The sequence below is a fragment of the Poecilia latipinna genome, unplaced genomic scaffold (assembly GCF_001443285.1).
Source record: "Poecilia latipinna isolate Pla-1442-1.1 unplaced genomic scaffold, P_latipinna-1.0 Scaffold235, whole genome shotgun sequence".
NCBI lineage: Eukaryota > Metazoa > Chordata > Actinopteri > Cyprinodontiformes > Poeciliidae > Poecilia > Poecilia latipinna.
In genome coordinates this window covers 58,972-70,135 of record NW_015112851.1, presented here as the reverse complement: position 1 = coordinate 70,135, position 11,164 = coordinate 58,972, and the positions used below count along the sequence as shown (strand labels likewise).

The following is an 11,164-nucleotide window of genomic DNA, read 5'->3' as shown; positions in this document are numbered from 1 at the left end:
AATAAATCAAAAGGAGTTCAATAATATACATTCTGATAATTAAGATTTTTGTAAGCTAATTTTGTTTAGAGATATCTTAATTCATTTTATAGGCTTTCAGTTGTGTGTGTTTTTTATCTCCATTTTCTTTGGATGTTATGTTTTATTTTGGATAAATCTTGGAAAGAGAGAGAAAAATGTAGAATTACTACATTTTTCATGAGGCATAACTCATGTATTGTAAGATATAGTAGTTTTTTTGTTTTCTTGTTGTTCTTTTTTTACTTTTGCTTTTACCAGAATTAGATAAAATCGATGATCTTACTGTAACAACAATGCTTATTTTGAGAAAATATGTTTGTAAAATCCAGGTTGTGGTTTCAGAAAAAGCAAGGGATTCCAGATTTCTTTCATCTGATTCTTTTGCTCCAGAAAACAAATTTCACACATGAACAATTTTTAAAACATCAACTTCCAGGAAACAACAGATTCTAACAAAGATTTTTGATTACAAAACAATGCATGTGTGTGTATTTGTCACATTTTGTGTATTTATGCTGAGCTCCACATGTGAGGTAATGCATTCAACCTTTCTTCTGCAGACTGAATACCAATTATATGTTGGAAAATTCCCAGGAGAATGTGGGTCAGTTTCTTCTTCCTGCCTTTTCTCAACTTCATTCTTTATTCATTATCTGTGTAAAAGAGCAACAAAGCATACAAAAATCAGAGAATGAAAACATTTCATGTGAAGAATAAATGTCCTTAAAAACAAGTGCATAAAATTCCCTATAGCATCTCCTTCTGGATGAAACCAGTCTCTGAATTTTTCTAAAGTTGTCACCAGGTAGGATTTTGTAGGATAATAAATCTGTTGGGGAAAAAAAACAAATTAACACGATTAATTACTAAGCAGTTAGCTCAGCCAAATGGTCTGCTGAGGGATGAATAGAGACCAGGTTCGATTAGCATTCGATAGTCAAGGATAAAATTTCATTCTTTTTAACAAAATTTCAAACTCACCGCACAACTTCACATTAGTCCTTTCCCTTCAGAGATAGTCAGCAAACATCTGGACAAAACGTCGCTGCAGGAAGAGGGAATGTTCCTTTTTCATCACCTTTCTGTAAAATATCCCTGCTTCCTTTTAAAAGTGCATCTCTTTTTCTTCCCCATGGACTCCCAAAGAGATTTAAATAAAATCAAGAATTTGCCAATAAAATGAATGAACACAAATTAAAAAACTTTACTGCACCAGTGACTCAGTTTGATCTTTTGTGGAAAACTTAGCAGGCAGTTAAGGAATTTAAAGATAAGCCGGTGAGTGTGTAATATTCATTTGAATGGTGGGTCCACTAATGAACCTGTCAAAGTTAATGATGCCTTCAGGGGAAACACTTTGAAGCTGTACTTTTCTAAATCAGCTAATAAGTTATTCTCATTATTTGTTCTGTTTCATTTCACTCATTCACACAGGACGAACTTCCAACTTCAAGATATGATGCACAAAAAGGGAAATACTAAATAGAGTTTATTTCATGTTTCACAAATGAAGATTAAATTTTAGCCTGAGTTCTGGAACATGAGCTCAAGGTTCTGCCAACATTTCTATCTGAAGTGCAGTAATCCTTTGTTGCATAGATCTTTCCCTTTAGAGAGACACAAGAAAGATTTTAAATGGTTTGTTATGGATTCCACTTCTGTATTTATAGTCTGAAAATTAAAACTCTTCCGTCTCTAACGAGGCAGACGTTAACATCAGTTCTCTCTTGCTTAATCCAGTTATTAAAATCCTGGTAATGTCCCTCCAATGTGGAGTAATTTCTTTAAAATGTGTGACATTACTTCACCAGCTTATTTACTTTTCAGGCCATTCATTAAGATTACAGAGAATTTCAATGAATAAAGAAGGACTTAAAGTGAGTTTCCCCTTATAAAAGTAAAACAGCAGTTTGGCTGTTTGGAAACCACGATGACAGGAAAGAGCAAAGTAAAAACATTTTTTCATCACTTATTTATACAGTTTCAATGGGTCACTTTGATTTCACCAAATTGAGTAGGCATACTCTTCCTAAGCAGCAGTGAAAGTGGATTCAGTCTGGAACATTTCCCTGACATTTTACATTTATTCTTCTCTTCCTCTACCTCAGATAAACCCAAAGTTAATATAGTGAGCTGACAGTCTGAAGACGGGCACTCAGGTTGGGAAATATTACAATATCTACAGTTTTTCTCTTTAAGGCAAAATTACATTTTATTACTACCTTCCACCTTTGGTTTTATTTTTCAGGTTTGGCATGGAGCAGCCTTTAGAAATGTCCTGATCTTTTCAAACAGCACAACCTGGCAGCATTTACCCAGCTGTCCATAGAGTTTTATCTTTCTAAAACTAACTTCTTTAAACTGATCATATGACAAAATGCAGAAAACAAACAAATCAACAAAAGCATCTCTAGCAAAGAAAGGGACAGGTGTCGTTTTCTTTATTTTGTGAAGACATAAATAAAAGTGGCTACATCATATGAACTCCCCAATCTGATAGTTACTCTTTTTAAAAAATTCTGCATTCTATGTATAATATAAATATATATAGTGTTGTTAAAGAAGCAAATCCTTCTGGTTTACATTTAGTGGACTTAGGCATCGTTTTCAGAATCTAATCTTCAGAGGTAGATGGTGAAGTAGTTCATTAGTTGTTTCAGACGTAGGTCTGCAGCGCGAAAAGATGGAAAATCTCAACATGCACTGCCTAATGACTTTCCTCTCAGAAGAAATATTGAATGATGCATTAATGATTAACTGAAGCTTATACATTTTTAAAATGTCTCGCTTAAAGTATTCATTGTTCTAATGCTCTGCTGTTGACAGGTGCTGTGTAGCTTTCTTCCCACGATTTGTGCGTGCAGGCTTAGTGTGTGTTTAATGGGAATACTTACAAGCTAATGTGGTTCTGCCATGAGTTCTGGTCTGGTGTGAATCCCCAGAGCCAGAAACAAATATGGAAAAGCAGCATTCAGCTTCTACGCACCACATATCTGGAATTAAAGAAAAGTCCCACCAGCTCGCCATCTGTTCTATTCAGTTTTCATTTGAAGGTAGAAAAAAACTGACCTATAAGAGCCAGAACAACAATCAACAACAAATCAAATTCAAACATTAATTCAAATCAGCTCACCGGTAAACCATTAAAATAATACATCCTTTAAATAACCAAATAATCATATGGATCTTTCAATGCAGTATTCCTTGGGAAAAGTCATTAATTTAACTGCGCAGTTATGTTCAAAAAATGCTACTTCCGGTTAGCGTACCAATCACAAAATGAGTCAAAAGCACAAAAATAAAATCCAAAATCAGTTAGGTATTATAGCCGAATGAAACAACACATCTTTTGAAATTAATCTGTGTGCACACTACCAGCTGCAGTTTTATTATAAATGTGTAAATTAAACTTCAAATTTTAAAAGCATTTTCTCAATGTAGTTCCGCAGTGGCTTTAGCAAAGCCGCAAAAAAGGATTTTAAAAAAAAAAAAAAAAAAAAAATCATCAAATATGTACTGCTTTAAACGGGAATAAAACAAAGCTTATTGCAGAACCAAACGTATTAGTTATATGTTGAGTTGCAATAGATGGTCAATTCAGCCAAAACAACAGATTACCTTCTGAGCTCATTAAATTGTTCTTCCGCCAAGCAGTGACGGCCAGCGCTGGGTAGTAACTCGTTACGTTTGCTCAGTTACGTTTACTTGAGTAACTTTTTTTGAAAAATTTACTTTTAGAAATATTTTTACTACGCTGTACTTTTTTACTTTTACTTGAGTAATTTTATTATAAAGTATCTCTACTCTTACTTGAGAAAAATTTCTGGATTCTCTGCCCACTGAATTAAAAACAAACATGTTTTAACCAAAAATTAACTAGACACAGACTGTTAAAGTTTCATAGATTTTTATTGAAAGAAAGTGATTTGGAAAATTTTTCTCTTGCTTTGTTTTGTTGCTTGTATGATTTATTGCCATTTTAGTCCATAAAATATCCACTTAACTTTACATTTTGGTCCATCTGATGATGTAATTTTTAAATATTAAAGTATCAATAATTTGATCAGTTACTCAGTACTTGAGTAGACTTCTTACCAAATACTTTTTTTCTCTTACTTGAGTCATTTCTCTGATACTTTTACTCGAGTAAAACTATATTGAAGTATCGCTACACTTACTTGAGTACAGTTTTGGGGTCCAGTACTCCTGGTGAGAGCCAATCTGGGAAGAGTTTATTGATCACGTGACATTTCTTGGTTTCAATTTAATGTATTTTAGCAACATATTGATTTAAGATATTCTATTGACATATTTAGTTTAATAAATTGTTTATGCATTTTGTTAATTAAAAAAATGACAAATTAAACAATTGTTTTATCATAAATTGCTTTAAAAGTATGAAACTCTCCATGATTGTTTTAATTCATGTTACCCTGAAAAAAGTTGCCTGCCTAAACAGAAAATGTGTTGTCCTGAATAACCTTTAAAAATGAGTTTTTTTTCCTTTATTACAATGAAGTCGCCAGATGCTTGAAAGGTGGGTTATTCTGGTTCTCATCTAGTTTGTGGATTGGTTAACATCTATTTAATAAGTAAGCAACTGAGCAAAGATACAAAGGATTAGCATGTCGTCGACTTTGGTGCTATTGGCAGAATCATCAACATTGTCTGTTGATCTAATTCTGCAGTTGGCGGAGGATAGAAGCAGATTTTCACTTCTAAAAATAGCAAACAGAATGGATCAACAGCACAGTGAGCCAAAAGTTGGTTTGTCTGAGGTCTGCTGTGGGAGACAAACCCGTCCCAATAACATGATTTATGTAACATGTATGTAACAAAAATGAATAAAACATTTAGCGATGGTGTATCAGCATTTGTTTCAGGACATGGATTTTATCCAAACTCTTGTCTTGCTGGATCAGTTCATCCAGGAGAAAGTGTGTGTTCTTGTTGTCTTGTTTGGATTATGAATGTGCGTGCATGCGTGCATGCGTGCGTGTGTGCGTGTGTGTGTGTGTGAGCGTTTGTTTGTAATATCTTGAGGGGACGATGGACGATTTTCCTGACATAAACTACGCTGTGGGCACCAATTGCTCCTTGTGGGGACCAGAGCCTGGTCCCCACAAGGTCTGGAGTTTTGGTTGGGGTTAGATATGTGATGGTTAGGGTTAGGAAAAGGGTAAAGGTAAGGTTTAGGCTGTAGAAATGAATGGAAGTCAATGGAAAGTCCCCACAAAGATAGCCACGCAAACATGTGTGTGTGTGTGTGTGTGTGTGTACTGTACAGCAGACACAAAAGGACAATAGTTCCTGCAGGAACAGAGGGAAACGCAGCGAATTGTCAAGGACACAGATGTTGGCAAACTGTTACAAATATTGCAAAAATTCCTCAACTAAAAAAGCTAAAAAGTTAAAATTTGAAAGTATATCTTGGACTGAACTTTGACAATTTGTTTTCTACTATTATGGTTTGGTGAGGTATTTGTTTTTGAGAAGGATTTACAATAATCAATGATATCAGTGTTGAGCTTTATCAGCTAAAACCTTGTGAACACAGAGGAGTGAGGATCGAAAGGGTCAGTTTGGTGAGAAAACGCAGCATTACAGCCATCAGATAAAAATCTGCAGCACTTATTTCATCTTAACTCACTGAGACGCCAGAAAGCCACATCAACCCAATTAAAAGAGGAAACAAATTAAGAAACTCTAAATTAAAAGTACTACTGCTACAGGAAGACAAAGTCCTAATCATCATGACAGTGACATGCCTTTTGCATTATCAGTGCACTCTGAAAGCCTTTGCGCTTTCAGATTTTATATGGCTGCATAGTCATCAGACTTTTGTTCATTTAGTTGCATAATGTTTGCCTGATTCTAGAGCCTGCAGAGTCCAGAAGGTAAAGATTAGCATGATATTTCGTATCCACAGGATGAGCATCCTGTGATCCCCTGAGGTTTCCTTTATCCCCACCAACAGATTAAAGTCTCAACCAAAACAGGCTGGCAGAAAAAAATGATGTAAAATACTCAAGGATCACTTAGAACCATTACATTTGTCTTTATGGTTCTTAATCTCAAGACATGTCACTCTCCAATGCAAATTTTATTAAATAACATCCAAATGGAAGATGTTATAATTCTGTTTACACCCAGTCATTCTAGTTCAGTATGATCTATCAAAGAGCTACATTGATTCAGACAATAAAAAAAAGATTAACATGATGAATTTAAATAACTTTTTACTTTCCTTTAAACTAACTGGTTTGGGATAAAGTTTGCATTTTGATGACATTTCTGTGTTTATTGTGCTGTTTTTCTTCAAGTGATGCTGCAGAAAAGCTTTTTTGTGACTCAAGGCTTTTCCCCTCCTGGCTGTAACAGCACAGGCGTCTCAGCTCCACAAATAGCTTCTTTTTGTTCCTGGTGGTGACATTTCAATTCAAAGGTTAGATGTTGCAGATGTTGTTGAGGTTCATAACGCTCCGCTGCTCTGTCATCATCTGAGGTCATTATTTCAGGGTGAAAACACAGATTGTGATCATGACAGTGTGTTCATGCTTAGCTTGTTTGTGGATTTGCTGTGGATGCTACAGGTCAAAAGCATTCCATTTTCTGAAAACAATAAATTTTTCTGAGAGCATAAACATAATATGCAGTTATCAGAAATATTTTGATATTTTTACTCATTGTCTTCCATCTTTCAGTGGTCGGTGCTGCCTTGCAAAGTCCAGCCTGGAAAATGTCTGCCCTGTAAAGGTGATTTTTGTGGTCCTTCTCTGACAGATCCTGTCTTCAGTCAGCATTAGTGGAGGCCTCATTTTGCTTGTGTGTTTACGAAAAGCCCAATGCACATCAGGACGCTTCATTTTAAAACGACTGCCCTGTTGCATCGGCAGCACAGGCGCCTTGCAACACCTTGACTGTGTATCTCAACACCTTCAAAGAGAAAAACTTTTAGCCTTTACTTTCAGAAGGTGTTGACAATGTGAATGACTACAGAAAATGACATGAAAGCCAGGTTTGTGACTTTTTAAGACGATGTTTAAATATATCATCAGCTAAAATACTAAAATGTACTTTTGAATAGTTTGCACAAGTACATATTTTTGTTTCCTGTTTCTGTTTTGTATTTTTGCATCTTGAATTTGTATTTGAAACCTGGTTATTTCCCTCTGACATGGATTGAAAGAGGTTCAGATTTCTCCCCTGGGTTTAAGATTTTGACCTTGGGAGTTTTTTTACTTGAGTTGTTCCGATCAGACAGTTTTACTTTCATACACATGCAACTCTTTGCTTCTAAATAGCACTTAAGGCTCACATATGAAATCATCATGAAACAATAAAAATACTGGATTTTTTTCCTCCTTTGTCTGGAAAACTCAGAAAATTGTCAGTCTGGTTCAGTGTGAAGAATCATGGAAGTGCACTTCTATACTCACAACCTGAAATACTTAAATACCTGCTCATCAAGCAGGAGCAGCAGAAACTCCTTCCAGGACATTTCAGCCCAGTTTGGGTAGAAACTGGGCCGTGGCCTCAGAAATTCATCTTATATAGAAAGTAGAACTCAATCTTCATTATCAGGTCATTTTTCATTTTGTTTATTCAGACAAGTTTAACCCACATTCTTTCATAAAATAAAAGTATCCATACAGCTGAAACATTTATCTTAGCTGAATTTGTCACCAGATAATGAATGACAAAGATATTATTTAAATGTTGGTCGTTTCCTACTGAGCCGTTTCATGAGAAAAGCTTCACTCCGTGTTAAAAACTATTTCAGTTTTTAAAACGACCGGACTCTTCTCTTTAAACACAGAATGCATGTGAAACATGTGGACACTTATACCTGCCTGTTTTAATAGTTCCAGCACCAAATATCCATAAATATGCATTAATATATAAAGTTTTATATCGTTTTAGTTTGATTTTATTTTTGTTTCTTATGCTAATTTCTTTGTTTGTTTTATTGCTGTAAGTAATGAACTGTTTAGAAATTGTTTGAATTATATTTAGACCTACGTTTTCTTTTAATCTCAAATCATTTTTTAGTCTTTATTATGTTAGTTTATAATCAGCATAAATTAGTGTATTAATTTATGCTGATTTGAATTTGCTCCTGTGTCTCATAATCGTCTTTCAAATCATTTTAATTTGTTTAGAAAACAATCCTGATTTTTTGTTTGTTTGTTTTGTTTAGGTAATAGTTATGTTTTTCTTTTTGTTGTTTATTTTTTGTCTTTTAAAAGAGTATTGTGTTTCTCTTGTGTATGAAAGTGCTTTTAAAATAAAAAAGCCCTCACTTAGTCCTTATTAAAATAATTAACGAGCGCAGCTTGTTAAAAGAAACTGCTAAGAGAAAATTTCTTATTTTTTTAATAAAAAATAAAAAACAATGTTCTGTCGTTGATTTCAAAGTTTTCATTTAAGCAAAGATTTTTAGAAAAATGAGACCAGAGTGGAAATGCATCATCATTATTTAATGAAAATTAAACACAACCAGTCTACCAGCGATCCACTGAGTTGATATCTTTGGATTCTTCTGTAGTCTGGGGTCGTGTCTGTCTGACAGTTAAATGTTTCTGTAAATGATAAATGGAAAAAAACTGTGAGCTCAAACAGATCAGCAACAAGAAAACTGCTGGAAATGAAGAGAGATGTGAAAAACGAAATGGGCAGAAGCGTCAATAAACTGGATAAACGTAAACAGGTTTGGCACAGTGATAAGGGAATAGTTTAAGTAAACATTTGCAGGAAAATTTTATTTTCATTATGTTATATTAGAAACAGATTCTACCTTTTTTTACCACAACATTCCTTAACATGGACACAGGTCAATAATTTAAGAACAATCAGTTCTTTTCCATTGTTTTCCAGTGGAAAACAATAAAAGAACGAGTTTATTTTTGCACATTCACACAAACAGGAACTCTCTTCCACACCTTGAGTCATCTAACAAGTGATGAGCATCCAAAACACAACAGGAATGGCACTAATCCCCAGTTCTCCATGCTCTATAAATAACTGTGCTGTTCATGTTAATCTGAGGAGGCAAGCAGGAGCCTGGAAACCAGAGACAGACTGTTGGAAAGAGAGCGGCTGTTTCACACTAACATTCCACATTCATGCAGTGATTAATCTTACATCACACATGAAATCTGAGAAAAATGCATCTGCTACTTTAATATCTACGGTTGAATGACGAAATTAAGAATATTAGTTTACTTGTGATGTAAATATGGAAGGTAATAATCAAAAGTGTATTACTTCACTGTTGAACAACCAGCTGACTCTGGTGTTTTCTTTGCAGTCTCCATTTGGTGGACCAGCGCGGCCGCCAGGAGGATTACGGAGAGCCGTAATTTACTGACAGCTGACGTGAACTGCTTGTGTGGGGAAAAAATCAATTTCACATCAGTTTGAAAGGCTAATAAAAGAATTGATAAATACAAAAACGAAGGATATTATATCTACAATTTTAGTTTTGTAAATGTCTCATATAGTTACAGTTAGTTATAGTTTCCCCATTAATTACTGTTTTTATTTAGTTCAGTGTTTTTTCATCTTCAGTTTTTGTTATTTTGTCTGTTTTAAACAATAACATTGTTTCTTACAGGAGAGTATCTGCATAACTGAAATGAGAGGATTTGTCCTTTAAATGTTTCCTTTTAATTAAATACAAAATGGTCCAAATATCAATCTTGTTTGTTTTGAGGAAGTCTGTGACCTCTCTGTCCCTGCCGGCATGATCAGTGTTATAAACAAATGACTGAAGTTCATTGGTTATTGTTGCCCCCAGTTTTGTCCTTTTTAACCTTTTCTGCATTGTTTCTTTCTTTTCCACTCATTCATTCTTCATACCTCACACTGCAGTCTTATTGCTGTTATTTTTAAAAGCCGTCACCCCCCCTGAGCAAACAGTTTGGAGTTCAAATGGTGACTTCATTGATTTTCAGTAGATCTCTCATCTGCTTTGAGGCCCCCAGCAAGTCCTGAGTTATACGACTTCATAACATGTTGATTAAAATTCTGTCACATTGATTGAAGACTGGAGATGCTGGACTCCATCATGGCAGGCAGCTCTCAGTCACTTCTGGGTGACTAACATTGGAGGCAGCTCACGTTGAGCTCCAGGTGATCAGTTCCCATGGATGTTTATTTATTTAACCCAAAATGAAAATATTAAGTCAACTTTAACTGCAAATCATTTCAAAAGGCAATAGCGTTCAAAATGCAGTGCAAGAAAGCATAATCAGAAGGACTGAAGACTGCTGTGTGTTTTAAATCATTTATAAAGTTAAACCCAAAATACCCTGAGAGATTTAAATTACAAATAATGTTCTTAGTCTACTTTAGATTATCTGTTGTTTTCAAGCCAGGACTTGACCTGAACAACTACAATCAGTATTATTCCTTTCATTCAGAAGAAACATGAAGGTAGAAAAGAATTTAAAACCAAAGCTTCATCAGATATCAGTACGCTGTTTATGAGGGGATCAATCAATCAATCAATCAATCAATCAATCAATCAATCAATCAATCAAATGTTATTATAGCACATTTCAGCAACAAAGCAGTTCAACGTTCTTTACATCATAAAAACAAAAAAATACAAATATGAGAGAAAATACAATTAGCAGTTGAAACATTACATTTTCTCATTGCTACACATCAGATTATTGATTAATGTTTCATTTATTATGTTTCTAAATCAGCTCTAACCAGGTGGGGTTTCAACATAGATTTAAAGGAACTCAGTGTTTCAGCTGTTTTGCAGTTTTCTGAAAAGCTGAGTGCTGTTTCTTTATGTTTGGTTCTGGTTCTGGATGCAGATCCGGACCAGAACCAGAAGACCTGAGAGGTCTGGAAGGTGGATACAACAGCAGCAGATCTTTAATGTATTGTGGTTCTACACCGTTCAGTGATTTATAAACTGGCAACAGAATTTAAAGTCTGTTCTCTGAGCTACAGGGAGGCAGTGTAGGGACTGTAGATCTGGGTGAGTTAGAACTGGGTGGTGTAGAACTGGATGATGTAGAAGTGGGTGGTGTAGAACTGGATGGTGTAGAAGTGGGTGGTGTAGAACTGGATGATGTAGAAGTGGGTGGTGTAGAACTGGATGGTGTAGAAGTGGGTGGTGTAG

General features: G+C 35.0%; 1 long non-coding RNA gene across 1 annotated transcript; it reads right to left on the bottom strand.

Moving 5' to 3' along the window:
- Nucleotides 1–486: 486 nt before the first annotated feature.
- LOC106947328 (uncharacterized) lies at nucleotides 487–3,358 on the bottom strand. Its single transcript, XR_001424962.1, has 2 exons — nucleotides 2,916–3,358; nucleotides 487–1,051 (listed from the first exon to the last, which is right to left on the bottom strand). It is a non-coding gene; the product is annotated as an uncharacterized LOC106947328 (long non-coding RNA).
- Between the last annotated feature and the right edge of the window lie 7,806 nt (nucleotides 3,359–11,164).